The sequence below is a fragment of the Triticum aestivum genome, chromosome 2D (genome assembly GCF_018294505.1).
Source record: "Triticum aestivum cultivar Chinese Spring chromosome 2D, IWGSC CS RefSeq v2.1, whole genome shotgun sequence".
In the NCBI taxonomy this organism is placed as follows: domain Eukaryota; kingdom Viridiplantae; phylum Streptophyta; class Magnoliopsida; order Poales; family Poaceae; genus Triticum; species Triticum aestivum.
In genome coordinates, this window is record NC_057799.1 from 39755520 (window position 1) to 39767125 (window position 11606).

The 11606-nt window shown below is 44.1% G+C and overlaps 1 long non-coding RNA gene across 1 annotated transcript; it reads right to left on the reverse strand.

Moving 5' to 3' along the window:
- Positions 1 to 238: 238 nt before the first annotated feature.
- LOC123048591 (uncharacterized) lies at positions 239 to 2216 on the reverse strand. The gene is made up of 2 exons (XR_006423327.1): positions 1419 to 2216; positions 239 to 1292 (listed from the first exon to the last, which is right to left on the reverse strand). It is a non-coding gene; the product is annotated as an uncharacterized lncRNA (long non-coding RNA).
- Between the last annotated feature and the right edge of the window lie 9390 nt (positions 2217 to 11606).

Here is an 11606-nt window from a genome sequence, read left to right on the forward strand (position 1 = left end):
ATTTCTTTCAATTCAATGTTGTTAAACTATCAATGCACAAGTCATGAAGGCATTATTAGACAATATAGTGTATAATTTCAGTAACTACGGTAGAGTTTTATCCTACTCATGCAACAGTAGCACAATTGTTTCCAAGATTTCATAGTCTTACTGCACCATAACTTTCCGAGCCACATGGACCGACAATTAGTTGTCGGATGAGAATGTGAGATTCCAATTCACTAGGAAGAAATAGATGGAAACATACAAGAAGTGATTCTGTCAATATATATCATAATAACACGTAAACAGGTTGCACAATCCAAGTCTGGTGATAACTAAAAACGACATGGAAAAAATATCTTGTGAATCTAAACTAATCTATATGATTGGCAGGGAGCATCCAGAATGCTTTATCTGAGGAGGGAGCATCATCCAGCTTGTGCGTCTCCATACTACCATCTTTTACACTGAAAATGTGCACGGTCTGCTCCCAAGGATACGCCATGTAGATGCAGTTCTCTCGCAGTCCAGACTTGCCGACAGAGCAGAGAGCACCAAAGTTGAACAGGGACAATAGGAACGTTCGATCACCAAGATCATACACTTTTCTCCATCTCTGCTTTGAGAAAATCCATCCTATGAACTCTTGCACCATAAATTGTTTCCGCCCATAACAGGGAAACCATATAGAGCTCCCCGTCCGATTCCACCAGAAAAACTTGAGCTGGAGCCAGTTCAACACCGTAGATATCATCGACCACGTCGTTGATCTTGATGGAACTGAATACGGGAGCAGGGCAGAAATCAAGAACACCAAGCTCGATTTGTGTGCTGTTGAAATAAAACTTGCCCCCACATGCCGCAATCGGAGTTATGACCTCTTTGTCCTCGGACTGCAGGTCGAGGGCCGGCTGGGTTCCGATGTCATAGTCGTGTTTTCGCCACTGATCGTCTCCGATGTGACAGTACCATATGAAGGTGGCGTAAGGCTCGACCAGAAGCACGACACAGTTTGAAGCGGTGGGCTTGTTGGAGAGCAGGCAGATGCAGTCTATGAACAGGTCCTGCTCGATCGGCAACGGCGGCAGCTCGATCTTGCCGCGGCTCTGGGGAGTCCACAGGAAGGTGGACATGGAGGCAGGGCACCTGGCTAGCATAAAGCCGTGCGTGGCTGGACAGATCTCCTTGTTCTCCAGCTCGTCGATGTAGCCGGCGATTGGCTTTTTCTCCGACACATCGAAGGTCACCGTGGGTCGACCCGCGCCGTGGTGGAAGGCGAGGCACGGCCAGCGCGCGGCTCGGCGACATCACTGTGTATACAGATCGGTAATTAGTGAGCTACGGTGGCGGTGGACAAAAGCGGCCGGCGAGATTGATGATCAACCTGCCACGATCCGCTTCTTAAATAATATGGGGACTAGATCGGGGAGCCTTACCTTTGGAGTATATAGAAGAATCGGAGTTGGGGTTGGGGCTGGAGTTGGAGTGGGGATCGGGATCGGAATCGGGATTGTTGGAGACGATATTTCTCCCTTCGACTTGAGGTCTCTGCTCCGCCTCCGTCTCCATCTCCTATCGCCTTCCCCTTCGCCTTCGGATCTACTGTATCTTTCCTCGCACCCGACCTGTTTTTTTTTTCATTTATATATCTAAAAGTCCATATTTATTACCCTCGATCGCAAAGTTTTACTCCTCCTTCCTACACTAGTGTCAGAAAAAGCTTTTATGAATCACTATAAATTTGACATCAGACTTGTAGATTTCCAGATCGAACGTCCCAGCAGCCGTCGAATGTCGAGTATAAATCTTGGTGCGCGATCGCTTGACACATCACCCACAACAAGGCTTTTTCACTCGGCATTTCCCCTCGCGTGAACGAACCTCACCGCGGCGCGGCCTTATCCACTCAATCCCGAGAGTCCCCACTCCCCTTCGGTGGTCGCACGTGAGGAGCTCTCTGTGTCGGGGCACAACCGGGTGACACAACCCGTTGTGTCATCGTCATCGTCGCGGCCCTGCTCTGCACGCTCATCTATGCCGTTGGCCTCGTCGTCGTAGCGCGATGCGCATGCTCCCGCCGCAACGCCAATGCCAATGATCTACGATGGTTTAGCTAGAGTATTTTTGCTTTAATGTAGTTTATTTATTGACTATATAAAATCCTTCTCTTTACGCAAACAATAGCGAAAAAAAGGTTAGTTGTATATGGACCATGGCAATTTAAGTTCATGGAACATGGCAAATTGTCACTTCCTATTCAACCCTCCTTCAAGGAGGCGGCGGCGTCTGGCGACCGTCTCCGCGGTGGTCATGGAGCGGTCGAGCGCCCACGCGGCGGCGAGGTCAAGGTCGTTGCGGACCTAGTCGGGCGCCACGTCGCTCTTGGCGAACGCGTAGCGGCAACCAACATTGCACCAGTCGTACCTCGCCTCGCGCTCCACCTCGGGTACAACGACCCTCGAGCCCGAGGCACCGTTTGTAACCACCACCTCTGAGTTAGTGGAGAAGGAGGCCCCGCGCCTTCTCGATCACGGGCGACAGTTCCTCCTTAATGGCGAGGTGGTGGCAACGCGGCAACGACGAGGGTGAGGGAGTCCTGGATTAAGGGGTCCTCGGGCGTCCGGCCTGTGTAACATGGGCCGGACTAATGGGCCATGAAGATACAAGACAGAAGACTTCCTCCCATGTCCGAATGGGACTCTCCTTTGCGTGGATGGCAAGCTTGGCGTTCAGATATGTAGATTCCTTCCTCTGTAAACCGACTTTGTACAACTCTAGGCTCCTCCGGTGTCTATATAAACCGGAGGGTTTAGTCCGTAGAGGCAATCACAATCATACACGCTAGACATCTAGGGTTTAGCCATTACGATCTCGTGGTAGATCAACTCTTGTAATCCTCATATTCATCAAGATCAATCAAGCAGGAAGTAGGGTATTACCTCCATCAAGAGGGCCCGAACCTGGGTAAACATCGTGTCCCCTGTCTCCTGTTACCATCGACTTTAGACACACAGTTCGGGACCCCCTACCCGAGATCCGCCGGTTTTGACACCGACATTGGTGCTTTCATTGAGAGTTGTGCTGTGACGTCGAAGACAGGATTGATGGCTCGCCTTGTTATCAAGGACAGTATCACCTCCGGAGGAGCCCTAGCCTCAGGCCAAACCCTCCGGCTGGGCGGCTTTACCATGACCGCCCGTGCAGCCGTCAAGCCGACGATGACTACTCAGATCATCGAAAATCGTCTCCGTGTTGACTCCGAATACTCCAAACGGATGGATCCGGCGGAGTTGTCGTCTTTAAACGAACTCCTGAATCGCATCGCCGCCATGGGGGTCGCTACAGACTACGATCGGATTGGGCTTAAACCCGATCAGAGAGAAAACAAATCTCCGCCGATCACCCATCAGATAGCGGTCGTAGAGGAGCAAAACAACAACTCTTCCTCTATGTTGAAGACGAACTATGTTCGGATTTCGGAGCTCGAAGAGCCGGATACCTGTCTGCGGAACGACACTCCCAGTCCTCCGAACCTGGAATCGGGCGTTGGGCCTGGAAAATCATTTGACATCCCGGAGCCCGAACTAATAGCCTCGGAAGTTTCTCAAACTCCGGACTTCAAATTGGGTCAGGGTTCGGATTTAAAGCCACCCTATTTTATGAATGATTCACGAAGGGATAAAAATAAATGCACTAAAGGGATATCAACTTATAAACAACATATTTTATGAACTGTAATTTGGAGACAAAGAAAGAAACTTTTCTTTGGCAAAGAGATCAACTATTAATCTTGTATGGAGCACTTTAGAGATGCTCAGCTATTGTGAAGGTTTGTTTGTGTCCATGGAAGGCACTATAGGGAATTCTCTCATGCTTCGACATTTTGGCAAACAGGAACATACCGCCGTCGAGCCAATGTCCTCAATGTACGATCCATTGCAAGGGCATACATTATTGGACCGTATCCATGCTAAGGAAGTTTGGAGGAAGCTAGGGCTACTTGATATCATTGAGAAGGCTTTGCTTTTTGATCGCTCAGGAAGTGAGGTGTTGGAAGAACTATTTGCATGCACATGAGATAATACCAATGCATATTGACACAACATATTTTAAAGAAATTGTCTTGACGGCATCATGGTATATTTGGTGGTTTAGAAGGGGTCTAGTTCATGGGGGAGATGTGCCATCGAACGCACAAGCAGCAATGTCAATACAGGTGATTACATCTGACAACATTCGAGTAATGAGAAAGCAAACTATGCACAAGAAGAGTTGTTGGGATAAACCGAGGAAGAGCTTTGTGATGATAAATGTGGATGCAACTTTTGATGAAAACATTAATAACAAAGGGTTGGGTGCAGTGGCTTGTGACCTTTGTGGTAAGTTCCTTGCTGCAAGCAGTGATTTCGTTGATTGTCTGGTGGATGCGGCGACTACTAAGGCATTTATTGTGAGGCATGGATTGGATCTTGCAAAATGAAATAGTTTTCAGTCGTATCATTATTCAACCTGATTGTTTGGTGACCATTTCTTCTACAACAGTTGCTCCTTATGTGTCCAAGTGATTATGATCCCTCGAGTTGAATATATGTTTAGTAGGGATGTCGACATTGTAGCTCATTGTCTAGCTAGGGAGGTTGTGCGGCAACCATGTGTTTGGTTGAGGAGTCTATGAGTTTTATTATTTCTAGCTCTCATAAATGATGTAGTATTAATTATTTGATGACCAATAAAGCTATCCATGATGACCTTCCCTCTAACTTTGTGTAGTCACTTAGGTGTATACAATAAGATTTCTAGCTATTAGACTAGCACCTTTTTTACCTTCTCTCTTTCTCTTACATTGTACTTCCTCCGTTTCTTTTTAGTCTGCATATAAGATTTGGTCAAAGTCAAACTTTGTAAAGTTTGACCAACTTTGTTGGAAAAAATATCAACATCTACAATACTAAAGCTATATGGTATGAAAATTAATTTCATGATGCATCTAGCAATATTGATTTCATATTGTGAATATTGATATTTTTTCTATGAACTTAGTCAAAGTTGACAAAGTTTGACTTTGACCAAATCTTATATGCAGACTAAAAAGAAACGGAGGGAGTATTTATTATTATTATTTTTGCGAGGAAAACTTTCAATCTATTCATCAACTATTATGGTAGTATAAAGTATACTAGAGGTAAAAAATTACATCCAAGTCTGTAAGACACCTAGCGACGACCTCCATCAACGCCCCTCCACCACCGGAGCCGGGCAATCTCTATTATAGTAGACAGTAGGGAAGTCGTCATGCTAAGGCCCTAAAGGGCCAGCGCACTAGAACAACAATCATCGTCGGAGAAGAGAAGCATATATCGGAAGGATCCAAGATGTAGAGACACAAACGCCGATCGGAGCCACAGGGATCCACTAAATCTTGCAAGATCTGCCAGAGACAAACTTCCACATGTCATCCAATGAGGCTAGAAGCACTGTCAGGACGGGGGTTAGACGGGTATTCCATCTTCAAAGAGCTGCCACCACCTCGCCTCTATGAGTAGGATACAAATCTTAACAAAAACTTAAAAAGACATTAAAAAAATGGAGCCCTCCCGTTGATAAGGCCATAGGACACGAGGCAGATCGTCGGTGGCGCCGGCGGGAGGCACGGAAAACCCTAGCGTATGGGCATCCTTCGAACGAGTGAAGGGGTGATGATGCCGCTTGTTAGTGGCGCCTATTGTATTTATTACTTTGCCTAGGAGCGGTGTATAGCTAGGTTGTTGCATACCCACTCCCACCATTTTTTCATCTCTTACTCCTTCACATAGGTAAAAGTGCCATATAGGTAGGCCAAAAGCCCATTATTATAGTTGCTTTTGGATACGTCGTAATTTCACAACATTGGACTCACATCCGTCCCAAATCTGGCGGGCTGTGTTGGAGGGTCGGGACATCACGGTTAGATCGGCGTATAGAATGATTCAGATGACAAGGCAGGCTGAGGACTTTTGGGCTTGGAGTGAAGAGAGGAAGGGGAACTTCACGGTTAGATCGGCGTATAGAATGATTCAGATGACAAAACTGAGCCATGAAGCATGGTTATATGAACAGGGCGGATCTTCTCACTCAGTTTCGGATAGCCAGGGATGGACGAACTTATGGGGTATCAAAGTTCCGTCCAAGTTGAAAAAATTTATGTGGAGGTTGGCCCAACACTCAATCCCGAAGCAGCTTTTCTGAACCACCGCAATATGTCAAACACGAGCTCTTGCTGCCTTTGTGGAGCGGAAGACACTTGGAGGCATGCACTTCTGAATTTGCCGTGTCGAGGAGCACATGGGCACTCTCATCCGAGCCGATCATAGAGATGTTGAGCACTAATGTTGATGATAACGCAGATGGTTATTTTCCATGCATGAGTCATTACCGCATGACGAATTTGTTACCTTCGTGGTCACTTTGCGGGCTCTGTGGGGAGCACGTCGGAAGGCAGTGCACGAACAGATTTACCAAAGCCCATACTCCATTCATGGAGTTGTGCAATCATATCTTGGAGAACTAAAGGCCATCCAAACATTTGTACCCCAACCCACTAGAGGTGTCGTGGTGCGCCCAACACATTGGATTGCTCCTTCGGTTGGCTTAGTGAAGATCAATGTAGATGCAGCGGTCGGGAGAGGAGGACGTTATGGAGCAGTTGGGGCGATCTGTCGAGACCCAACAGGCCAATTTCTTGGCGCTTCTGCGGTTGTGTTCCGAGTTGTCTCTGATCCATCAACACTTGAGTGCATGGCAGTAAGGGAGGCTCTCGCCTTGGCGGATGATTTATATGAAAAAATGATTCAAGTTTTTTCATATTGCAAGGTGGTGGCCGAGGATATTCGGGACAGGAACGCCACAGTTTATGGAGCAATTATACATGAAATCATAGCGCATAAGTATACTTTTCTTACTTGTAATATTAGTCATGAATTCAGGAGCTCGAATGTCGAGACTCACAAGCTCGCGAAGCATGCTTTATCCCTACCGGCTGGCCGGCATGTGTGGTTGGGTCAGTCGGAAGGACTTCCTTTCATCCGTGTAAACATTGTGACGGTTGAATAAAAAGCTTCGGAGTTTGTCTAAAAAAAACTGATTTGCTGGAGATGCTTTGTGCAAATTTAGTGTTCAATGCAGTTGCTCGATGCTTTTGATATTTTGTGTTTCACAACTAGCAAGCTCAACTTTTTATACTGATTTTCTTTGTTTTTTTGTTTTACATAAATCCCCATACAATTTAAATCTTAAGGTTGAATTTTGTGTGTTGTATAATATTTAGAACGGATTTGCTATTTCACATCTAGATGTGAAATAGCTATCTCACATCTAAGTCCCTCATCCTTGGATTTGTTTTGTCTTTAAAATTCGTGCACTGATGATTTGACGATTTGTTCGTGTTTGATTGTACGATCTGGCGATTTGTAGCGTGCGCTCGCGCAGCCCGCATGCAGCGTGCCAGCGTGGGCTAGCCCATGTGTGCTAGAGTGGGCTGCCTTTCCTTTCTGTTTTTTTCCTTCTTTTGTCTATTGTTGTATTGTCACGATACACTGCAGCTGTCGCAGTTTGTGAGGTATTTTTTGTCTTTTTTCATTTCTTTTTTCTCCCACTTGTGATACTGTGACATGTGTATATATTAGATGACGTGTGCAGGCATCTCCTTTACGCGTGTATATACCGTATGATTGTTCGTGCATATTTGTTGTTGTTTTGATTTGTATTCATCTATGCAACGTGTCCATGGAATTGTAAATCATGTATCGAAATCATTTATATTCATGTTCATTTGTCCCACGGAATTTTTGTAAATCATGTTCATTTTACAGCCCATCACACCACGCGTCTTTCTTTTTTGGGCCGTTTTTCGTGGTCTTTTTTCTGTGTTGTAGTTGAAGATAAGTGTTGTCTGTATAAGTTGGAGAGACGAGCTGACCGCTGGCTCGTCGGCTCTGTTTCTTCGCTCTCTCTATCCCATTGCTCGTTGTCTAAGGAGTAGAGGCGACCCGGCCAAGTTTCTAAACGGTACAATGACGGGCAACGGCCAATTTATTGTTTTTATTTTTGTTCTCATATCTAACCCTAATATGTAAGAATCTTGTGTCTTTTTGTTATTCTTGTTCCAGTTGCAAGTTGATCATCGACATGTATCTGGGTCCAAACCGTTTTGGTCCTACAAGTGTACTCCTAACTGGGTTCGCCTTTTTATTTTTTATTCTAGTTACAAGTCGACCACCGACATGCAAACTGGAGCTCGTCTCTTTTTTTTTATTGTCGCAGTTGCAAGTAAACCACCAAGATGCAACTCGGCCCAACATATTTTTATATTATGTTGCAAGTTTGCATCTTATTGTTGTAATTTTCGCGTAAACTTTTGATCTCCCAGCGTTGGATGATGTATTCCCGTGTCTCCTTGTTATGTTTTGTCTACTTGTCCCTAACTGAGGCCCAATCCATTTTTTGTTCTAGGTGCAAGTCCAACCACACACTTGACATGCAATAGAGATTCCATCTTTTTAAACTTTTGTTTTTTCTCTTTTGTAGTCTTATAAATCCATGATTTTTAAAATTTTATAAGTACTTTTTAAATTCACCATTTGATTTATTTTTTGTCATTTCCTGCAAGCTCTACCTTCCGCCTCCCTTGTCGTTGTTTGTTTATTGTGTATCCTGTTGTTGGCCTAGGCCTATTCGACTCCGCTTTTATTGGCCCTCAACTCATAATTGGGGTCTGACCTTTTTTTGTCCTAGTTGCAAGTCCACCCTCGACTCGCAACTGGGATCCATTTTTTTTGTCCCATTTGCATGTCCGCCCTTGGCTCGCAACTCGGGCCTGGCTTTTTTTGTCCTAGTTGCAAGTCCACCCTCGACTCGCAACTGGGGCCTAAACTTTTTTTGTCCCAGTTGCAAGTCCGTCCTCGACTCGCAACTCGGGTCCGACATTTTTTCCTCCCAATTGCAAGTCCGCTCTCGACTCTGGGACCCGGACTTTTTTTGTCTTAGTTGCAAGTCCATCGTTAACTCGCAACGGGGCCAGACTTTTCTTTTCTATTTGCAAGTCCACCCTCGACTCACAGTTCGGGACCGAACCTTTTTGTCCCAGTTGCAACAACCCCCTTGACTTGTAACTCGGACCTGGCCCTTTTTTGTCCTAGTTGCAATCCACCCTTGAGTCGCAGCTGGGCCTGACTTTTTTTCCTGGTTGCAATTGCACTCTTAACTCGCAACTGGGTCTCAATATTTTTTTATCCTAATTGCAAGTCCACCCTCGACACACAACTGGGGTCCAGCCTTTTCTTTCTAGTTGAAAGTCCAACTGTGGCCAAACCATTTTTGTCCTAGTTGCAAGTCCACTCTCGACGAAACGGGGCTAGACTTTTCTTCCCAAGTTGCAAGTCCACCATCGACTCGCAACTGGGGCCCAACATTTTTAGTCCGAGTTGCAAGTCCACCCTCGACTCATAACTAGGGCACAACCTTTTTTGTCCGAGTTGCAAGTGCGTCCTTGACTCGCAACTGGGGCCCAACCTTTTTTGTCCGAGTTGCAAGTCCACTCTCGACTGCAACTAGGGTCCAACCTTTTTTGTCCAAGTTGCAAGTTCGTCCTGGACTCGTAATTGGGTTCCAACCTTTTTTGTCTGAGTTGCAAGTCCACGCTCGACTCGCAACTAGGGCCCAACCTTTTTTGTCTGAGTTGCAAGTTCGTCCTCGACTCGCAACTGGGGCCCAACATTTTTTGTCCGAGTTGTAAGTCCACCCTCGACTCGCAACTACGGCTGAACCTTTTTTTTTCTGAGTTGCAAGTTCACCCTTGACTCGCAACTGGTGCCCGCCATTTTTTTGTCCTAATTGCGAGTCCACCCTCGATTCGTAACTGGGGTCGACCTTTTACCCCAGTTGCAAGTCCACTGTCGACTCGCAACTGGGGTTCGACCCTTTCTAGTCCCAGCCGCAAGTCCACCCTTGACTCGCAATTAGGGTCCAACCATTTTTTGTCCCCAGTTGCAAGTCCAAACTCGACTCGCAACTGGGGCCCGACCTTTTTTGTTCCCAATTGAGAGTCCACCCTCGACTTGCCATTGGGGGTCCAATATTTTTTTCCTAGTTTCAAGTCCACCCTAGTCAGCGAACAAACTGCAGATGAGCCGGCCCAAGTAGTTATGATACCTTTTTTTTTGTTTTGTTTCATTTTCTTCATGTTCTTTCTGCTTTTTTATTTATCATGTTTCTTCATTGTTCTTCATCTCCTTTTTATTTTTCTATTTTTCAAAAGTTGATCTCATTGTTTTTCATATTCTGATAATTTTTGTTTGTTCATAAATTCACAAGTTTCAATACATGTTTCAAAATTTGTAAATTAGTTCATTTTTCTAAAATTGTTCATGTTGATCAGTTTTTTAAAGCAAATCAAAATGTGTTTTTTTTGTCTTGTTATTTATCTATTTTATCTATTTTGTTTTTTCCTGTTCGCTTTTAGTTCAATGTATATAAAAAAGTTCACTTTTAGTTCATCGTATATTAAAAAGTTCATGTATATCAAAAACAATGTTCAGTGTGTATTGGAAGAAAATAGTGTGTATTTAGTGCCAGGAATCCAAAAGAAAGATTTTTCTTTTCTAAATTATAATTATTCAGTCAATTCAAATAAGGCGTATCTTGTTCAAGCCAATAAATAGAGCTGGGGTTATAGTTAAAGCAGCCAGTAGAAAACCAAAATAACTAGTTAAAGTAAGCATGAAAGAGTTAAATTCCATTTTTTTACTACACTACATATGTTGGTAAAGCATTTACCTAAGTTATGGAAAATTCATAATTCATCAGTTATTTTAGATAATACTAAAAAACAAGATAGAGTAAGATACAGAAGTGTAAAAGAAAGTGGATTCATCAGGTCATATAAAGCATTGTTCACCATATATTAGAACATTTTTGGTATTCGTTAACATTTTTTAGAATTTGAAAAAACTTATGTAAATTCGTGAACATGTTTTTGAAATATGTGTTGATGAAATTTTGTTCTTTACTGAAAATTAATTATAAAATATAATAGTGAAAAACGCAAAAACATAAAGGCAAAAAATAAAATAAATCGTTGGTTGCCTAGAAGCTAGCTATGGGAGATGTCCTTGTAAATGTATAATGATCAGAGGCAAAAGCTAACAAGTCGATTTAGCACTAGCGATCATTTTGTTTTCCAGAAAAAGCTAGCGATCAGGTTCCTTGTACGGGTAGCTATCAACCAGAATTTTTTTTACGAGAGGAGTTAGTGACCAGATTTGCGTATAGGCTGGTGACCAAGGCGGACACATGAGGAGGTAATTTTTAGTTTTGGACATTGACAAATTAAAATCAAACAAACATGACAAATAAATAGGACAAAAAAAACTTAGATATGAGATATATCTCACATCTAGATGTGACATAGACGGACTCTATTTAGAAATCAAATATCTAATTTCGGTGTCCGAGCACGGAGGTAACTCAAATAAATCGGGCTGAAACCTGTATCCACACGAGGCTGGACACGCATACCCGTTTGGCGTCTTCATAAAAGGCTCACGTACTCCACGGCCCCTCCACATCGTCGATTCGCAGCTCGCTCGCCA